The sequence below is a fragment of the Onychomys torridus genome, chromosome 21 (genome assembly GCF_903995425.1).
Source record: "Onychomys torridus chromosome 21, mOncTor1.1, whole genome shotgun sequence".
Lineage (NCBI taxonomy): Eukaryota > Metazoa > Chordata > Mammalia > Rodentia > Cricetidae > Onychomys > Onychomys torridus.
This window is the reverse complement of record NC_050463.1, coordinates 47977293-47983857: the sequence shown is the minus strand read 5'-3', so window position 1 is coordinate 47983857 and position 6565 is coordinate 47977293. Positions and strand designations below refer to the sequence as shown.

General features: G+C 51.2%; 1 pseudogene; it reads left to right on the top strand.

Moving 5' to 3' along the window:
* Window positions 1-1927: 1927 nt before the first annotated feature.
* Window positions 1928-2453, top strand: LOC118571373 (annotated as a pseudogene).
* The last annotated feature ends 4112 nt before the right edge of the window (window positions 2454-6565 follow it).

The window sequence follows — 6565 nt, the reverse complement described above, 5'->3', positions numbered from 1 at the left end:
GTTCAGCTGATACCTGCTAGCCAAGAGCTGCCACACCCAGATAGACAGACGCACCAGAGAGTCCTTAGGTAGCCTCGAAGTTCTGGATGGAACCCTGCTCAGGTCACAATGGGGCTGGGAAGAGGGATGCCCAGGCTGACCTGGAATATTCATACAGATTGCTTGAAGGTGAGGAGAGGGAGTTCGGACGTGTAGTAGGTAGCTTTGACCTTGAAACACTGCCCCTAGAGTGAGGGCAGGTAACTGCCACACCTGCCCCTGGGGCTGACCTGCCCCTGGGGCATGGCCAAGAGGGACCCCCTTAAGGTTCAAAAGTGCTTGCTCTCTCTTCTGGGTACCTCGTGGTCCTGGAATCTGAACGGGAGACCAAGCCGGAGTTCTCTCCTGGATCCTGTAACCCATCCCTATTGGCTGTAAATTATCCCAGAAATAAACCTCTCTTGATTTTCAGATAAATTACGTGGAATTGCCTCATTAAATACAACAATAAGGAAATGTTTAGCCCAGCAAGCAAGGGCAGCCTGGGCAAGAACGGAGGTATAAGAGGCAGGGTGGGGGATAGGCTGTTGTGAGATGTGCCAGACTGCGGGGCGGTGGTAAGCGCCCGCTTATCATGGATGAGACCCTAGATTCCTTCTCTAGGGCCACAGGACAAAAAGAAGCCGTGAGACTCCTGGGGGTGCGAGTGGGAGAGGACACAGAATGGAGTGAGCCGTGTAGAGGTGAGAGGGAGGGAGGAAGCTGGATGGCCACCCCGGCTTTTATCCCACAGCCCTCACAGAGGCGAGGGACAAGTGCTCATCAAAGCAGTCCTGGTCATAAGAACAGAACATGAATCCGCAGAGATGCAGCCAAGTCATTCTGGGGTGTGGAACTCAGTACGCAGAATGTGTGATACGCATACATAGGTACGTACAGTCACAGGACTGTCTAAGATGTGTCTACATGGCCACATGAAAACGCCTAGCGTGCTCCTGTATATAAGAACAAGGTATACTGGGCGGTGGTGAAACACCCCTTTAATCCCATGCAGATCTCTGTGAGTTCGAGGCCAGCCTTGTCTACAGAGCGAGTTCCAGGATAGCCAGGGCTGTTACACAGAGAAACTCTGTCTGGAAAAATTAAAGAAGAGGAGGAGGAGGAGGAGGAGGAGGAGGAGGAGGAGGAGGAAGAAGAAGGCAGAAGACATGTGAGGCAACCTCGTCAGGGGTCCTGACCTAAGAGTTGGTGAGAAAACAGCCCGACTTGGTCTCTATCAGCCCTACCCCTGCTCACTCTGACGGAGGCCACCTGCCTGTGTGAGCTGCCCTACAGAGAGGCCCAGGTAACAACAGCCTCCGGGGACCTGGGGCCAGCCACCAGAGAACACACGGAGAGGAAGCTGCCCTGGCTGCCACCCAGCACCTGGGCCAGCTGAGCTACAGCACTCCGGAGCCAAGAGCGAGCAAATGCTAACTCAGCTTACGGTAGCCAAGTAGGAGAAATGGCGCTGTCTGCAGGCACGCCTGGGACCACGGGGGATGTGAGGAGTGCTTCCAGGGAGGTGTCCAGGCTGGTGACAGTCACTAGGAGCTGACAGAGGGGATGCTCCAGCACAGATGTCACACATCACTGTTCAACAGAGACACCGATGTCATTTACAACAGGAACACCGGCTGGAGGGATGGATGGTTCCGTGATTCAAAGCACTGCCTGCCCTTGCGGAGAACCCAGTTCGGTTCCCAGCCACCCACACAGCCGCTCACAGCTGCCAGTTCCTCCAGTTTCAGGTGAGCTAATGCCCTCCTCCGGCCTCCAAGGGCACCTGCACTCATGCGGTATACATGCATGCATGCATACATACATACATACATACATATGTGAAGACCAGCATTGACACCCGTAAAATAATTAATAAATCCTTTTAAAAACTCACAGCGGCTGGGCCATGGCAGTCTCGGCCCTGCAAGAGGAGTTGGACTCGATGTACCTGCAGCTGCTCAGCGACCTGGAGGAGCTGGAGGCGAAGCGGGCGGCGTTGCACGCCCGGGTGGAGGAGGGATGCTTCTCGCTTGCCAAGGCTCGCTATGCCATGGGTGCCAAGTCCACAGGGCCCCTGCGGGATGCCTCGTGTGTGGAGCCTCAGATCTGCGTGCGCACCAGGATGGACCCCAGACCTTCGGGGTGATCAAAGCTGATGCCCAGACCCCCGAGGAAGTGGGACCCAGCGAGGCATCTCTACGCAGGCGCAAGAGCCCTACCAAGACCCAAGTGTCAGGGACCTCTGTGTTCCCCCAAGATCCCTTGAACTGGTTTGGAATCTTGGTTTCTCAGTCTTAGGCAGGCCCAGGCCAGCTTCCGGGATGGCCTTCAGCTGGCTGCAGATATAGCCAACCTGCAAACTATACTGGGGTCGGGATCAGCTCCGGGGCCTCCAGAGAAAACTGAAGGAGTTGGCCCCTGGGCCTGCCTGATCTGCATCTACTTTCGAGGCGTTCAGCATAGCCATCTGGGTCACTGCCTGACTCAGACCATCTTTCATAACAGCCCCATCTCAGCTAATGCCCTCCTTGAAATGTCCTTAGTCTGCATCGTCTCCAGCCTTGTGAATTAGGAAGCTGAGTTATGAAGTTTGATGAGGCAAGCTGAGCCGTGTTGAAAGCAGCTTGTATGAAACCTCTTCTAGGCGCATGTTCTCATAGGGCTTCCCTCTTTGTAGGCAAGTTAGTGAACAAATGAGGAACCTCGTCAGAGCCAGCATTCAGGGTGCAGGGAAGAAAAGGAGTCTGCAGACTTAGGCCAGGTCAGGACAATCCAGTCAATAAAAATACCTCTACCTGGGCATGTAGTGCATGCTTATAGTCCCAGCAGCTCTAGAGGCCGAGGCAGGAGGATCACTTAAGCCCTGGAGTTAGAGTTCTTTAAAATTATGTAAGATATAGATAGATCGATAGATAGATAGATAGATAGATAGATAGATAGATGGATGACAGATAGATGAAGATATAGATAGATGAAAGGTTGATACATTTATAGATGATAGGTAGGTAGAGATATACGTGATAGATGAATGGATGGATGGATGGATAGATAGATAGATAGATAGATAGAGAGGTATTCTATTATAAAAGGGAAAAAACACTTTGACATTCTCTCGAAGAACTTGAAGGACTTCCCACTTGTGTTTATAGAAGTGTAGTCCAGCCTCTTTGCTTCCTGAACTTGTTTTCCTGCGTCTGGGAACTGTGGCCTGCTGCACTTTCTTACTGATCTAACTTTTGAGCAGTGTCTGGAGACTTTTGTGTTTGAGGAGGGGAGTAACCATTTATAGGGTGTAAATATTTCTTCCCGATTTAATTTTCCTTATATTGGTTTTTCTACTTCTTAATTGTAAAAATATGTAACACTGTACAGAAAAAGTGAAAGGTAGGGTAATGTCAAAAACAAAAACAAACAAACAAAAACAAAAAACAAAGCAGAAGCCAGGCGTGGTGGCGCACACCTTCGATCCTAGCACTGGCAGGGGCAGGTGGATCTCTGTGAGTTCAAGGCCAGCCTGGTCTACATATCAAGTTCTAGGACAGCCAGAGCTACATCATAGAGAGACTCTGTCTCCATAAACAAACAAACAAACAAACAAACAAACAAACAAAAACCACTGGGCTTTTTCTAGATGGGGTTGTTGAAGTAGGGAAAGGGAGACAGGCAGACCTAGTCTGTCCCATCCTGTTCCACACCACATCCCACGCTGGGCTCCAGCACACACTGACCAGCACCTAGTGGAGGGAGAATAGCCCAAACGGTTGCTCTCAGCTCACACCACACAAGCCACACACCCTATTCACACTGCACCCGTGACACCACACACACACACACACACACACACACACACACACACACACCTCAGGGCTCACCTCACCACCTCTTCTGCCCACTTGCCTGTTCCAGCACTGTTAGCAAAGGGGGCCCATCCTTCTGAGAGCTGGGATCAGTGGAGGAAGCCACAGCCACCCCCTGTCCACCTGTTTTTGTATGAGGAAAGGCGAACTTTTGGTCTCAGAAAGGATGGAGTGGCTGGGAGTACTCGGGGTTTTCCATCCTGGCAGGGACTATGGGAAAGTCACCTCCCCCTGGGCTGGGAGAGGATCCTTAGGGAACCTGGGACTGTGGTTCCCCTCGGTTTCGTCCCTGAGGCCCATTTGGAACCTAGGGGAGTCTAACTCAGAGCTCCCCTGCTTTAAAAGGCTTTCTGATTTGTACGGGATCTTTTCTCATGGTGTAGTATAGACCCCAATACATCAATATGAATTTGTCTCCTCTTCTCTGGGGGAGGGAAACCCAGAGGCCTTACAGACCTCACCGAGGGGAGGGGCCGTGCTGTTCCTATTAGTCTGCGCCGTCCCAGACACCCTCAGCTTGTCTTAGTCCTCAGAAGCAAAGCTTTACTGAGCGCCATGTCGAAGGTTCTGTAGCAGTAAAATTACATAAGACCAACTGCATCCCCTTATGAGGACCCAGGAGCTTTAAATAGACTGGGGCTCTCACAACAGACTCCCTGACACTAGGATTGAGCTGTCTAGGGGGAAGGCAGCAGGGTGAGTCACACAGGAGCAGGAGGACTATCTCCTGGGACAGCATCTCCATGCATCCCCCTGGGACAGCATCTCCATGCATCCCCCTGGGACAGCAGCATCTCCATGCATCCCCCTGGGACAGCAGCATCTCCATGCATCCCCCTGGGACAGCAGCATCTCCATGCATCCCCCTGGGACAGCATCTCCATGCATTCTCCTGGGACAGCATCTTCTTGCATCATCCTCCTGGCTCCCGCAGCTTTATGGCTTCATCATTGTTAAGAGTGTGTTTTAATGAACGGACTTCCCACGGTGATTCATCAATTAGTTTAAAGTTGCACCCAATCCATTTCCCATGAGCTTGGGCTGAGGCCACTTCTAGGGACAGAGCATTGGCCATTCTCCCACCGCCGGTCTCTACCTGCCTGTCAAAGACTAGAGAGAAACAGCATCACCAGCCAGCGAGAAGAAATGCCTTCCATGTCACCAGTCTCTGTTCCTTCCATATTCCTTTTTATAGCGACAAATCAAATGTGTTTTTTTAATAGAATTAAAGTGAAACAATTTCGTTCAACTCCCTCCCCGGGTGCAACCAAAGCCAAGTCCTTTCATCTTTGGAGGCTTCTGCGGCTATCGTTTTCCTGTTTGAGACACTCTTTTGTGGCTGAAAAGGAACCTTTTTTCCATGGTAACAAGACCCAGAAGGCGATAATCCAAGGCAGCAAGGTGTCCTTGTTGAGATCTTCTGGAAACAGCCAGGCCCTCTCCCACCCAATGAAGTGACACAGATCTAGGAAATCCCCACGAAGGAGGCTCAGTGACATCTCCTGCGTGGGAAGACAGAAGAGGAAACGGTCTAGGCCAGAGGATGAAGCTGTTTCCGCGGCACACCCACGGCAGCCTGGTGGGTACTGACACGGGGGCTGTTCCTTGGCCTGGCTCCAGGAGACACAAGCCCCACAGGGGCTCATGTGGCAGGCTGTGTGCAGACTGATACAGTTCAGTCCTGGGCAGGACAAAAGTGCTCATGGGAATTCAGAAGGGAACACTGTTAGCCGTGAGGTGGGTCCCATCCTTCCAAGGGAGCTGGGGACCATATCCAGGTAGGGCCATCTCTGAAGAACAAACATGCCATGCAGATGCAGCAAGGAGAGATCTGGCCCTGATTGTGTGAAAGAGGATGTTTGGGGAGAGGAGAGGGGACAGAGAAGGTCACGGAGAGACGGGTAGATGGGACAGAACAGGAACACCAACAGCTGATGCGTCTGTCAGCAGCCAGGGCATTCAGAAAGAGACTAGAAGAACAAGGACACATACCTAAGGGTCATGAAATACAGGCATCCCTGGGGCCTCTGAGGCTGCAGGGGGTCACTCAGAAACCACGTGACATGAACCCAGGTAGAGATGAAGGTTAGGTGGAAATCTAGAAGTCCTTGTTTACAATAGACATTTCTGTCTTCTCCTCCCCCAGCAGCCCGAGAAAAGAACAAGCTCTTCAGACTCCAGCCTAGCATAAGCTATTGCTACAAATATGAAATGGTTTTCTGTTTGTTTGTTTTTGTCTCGAGACAGGGTTTCTCTGTGTAGTTTTGGTGCCTATCCTGGATCTCGTTCTGTAGACCAGGCTGGCCTCGAACTCACAGAGATCCTCCTGGCTCTCTCTGCCTCCCAAGTGCTGGGATTAAAGATGTGCACCATTACTACCCGGTGAAATGGTTTATTTTTAAAGCAAAATCTCCCTTTTAGTTATGAAAATAAAGCCTCTTCGGGCTGGGAATGCAGCAAAGTTGGTCAAGGGCTTGCCGAACACTCATGAAGCCCTGGGTCAGGTCAGCAGTACTACATAAGATCAGGCGTGGTGGCACACGTCTATAATCCCAGCACTCAGAAGGTAGAGGCAGGAGGATCATGAACTCAAGGTCATCCTCATCTATATAACAAGTGTGAGGCCAGCTTGGGCTATATGAGAGAGACTTTGTCCTGAAAACAAACAAATAAAAAAATAATAGATT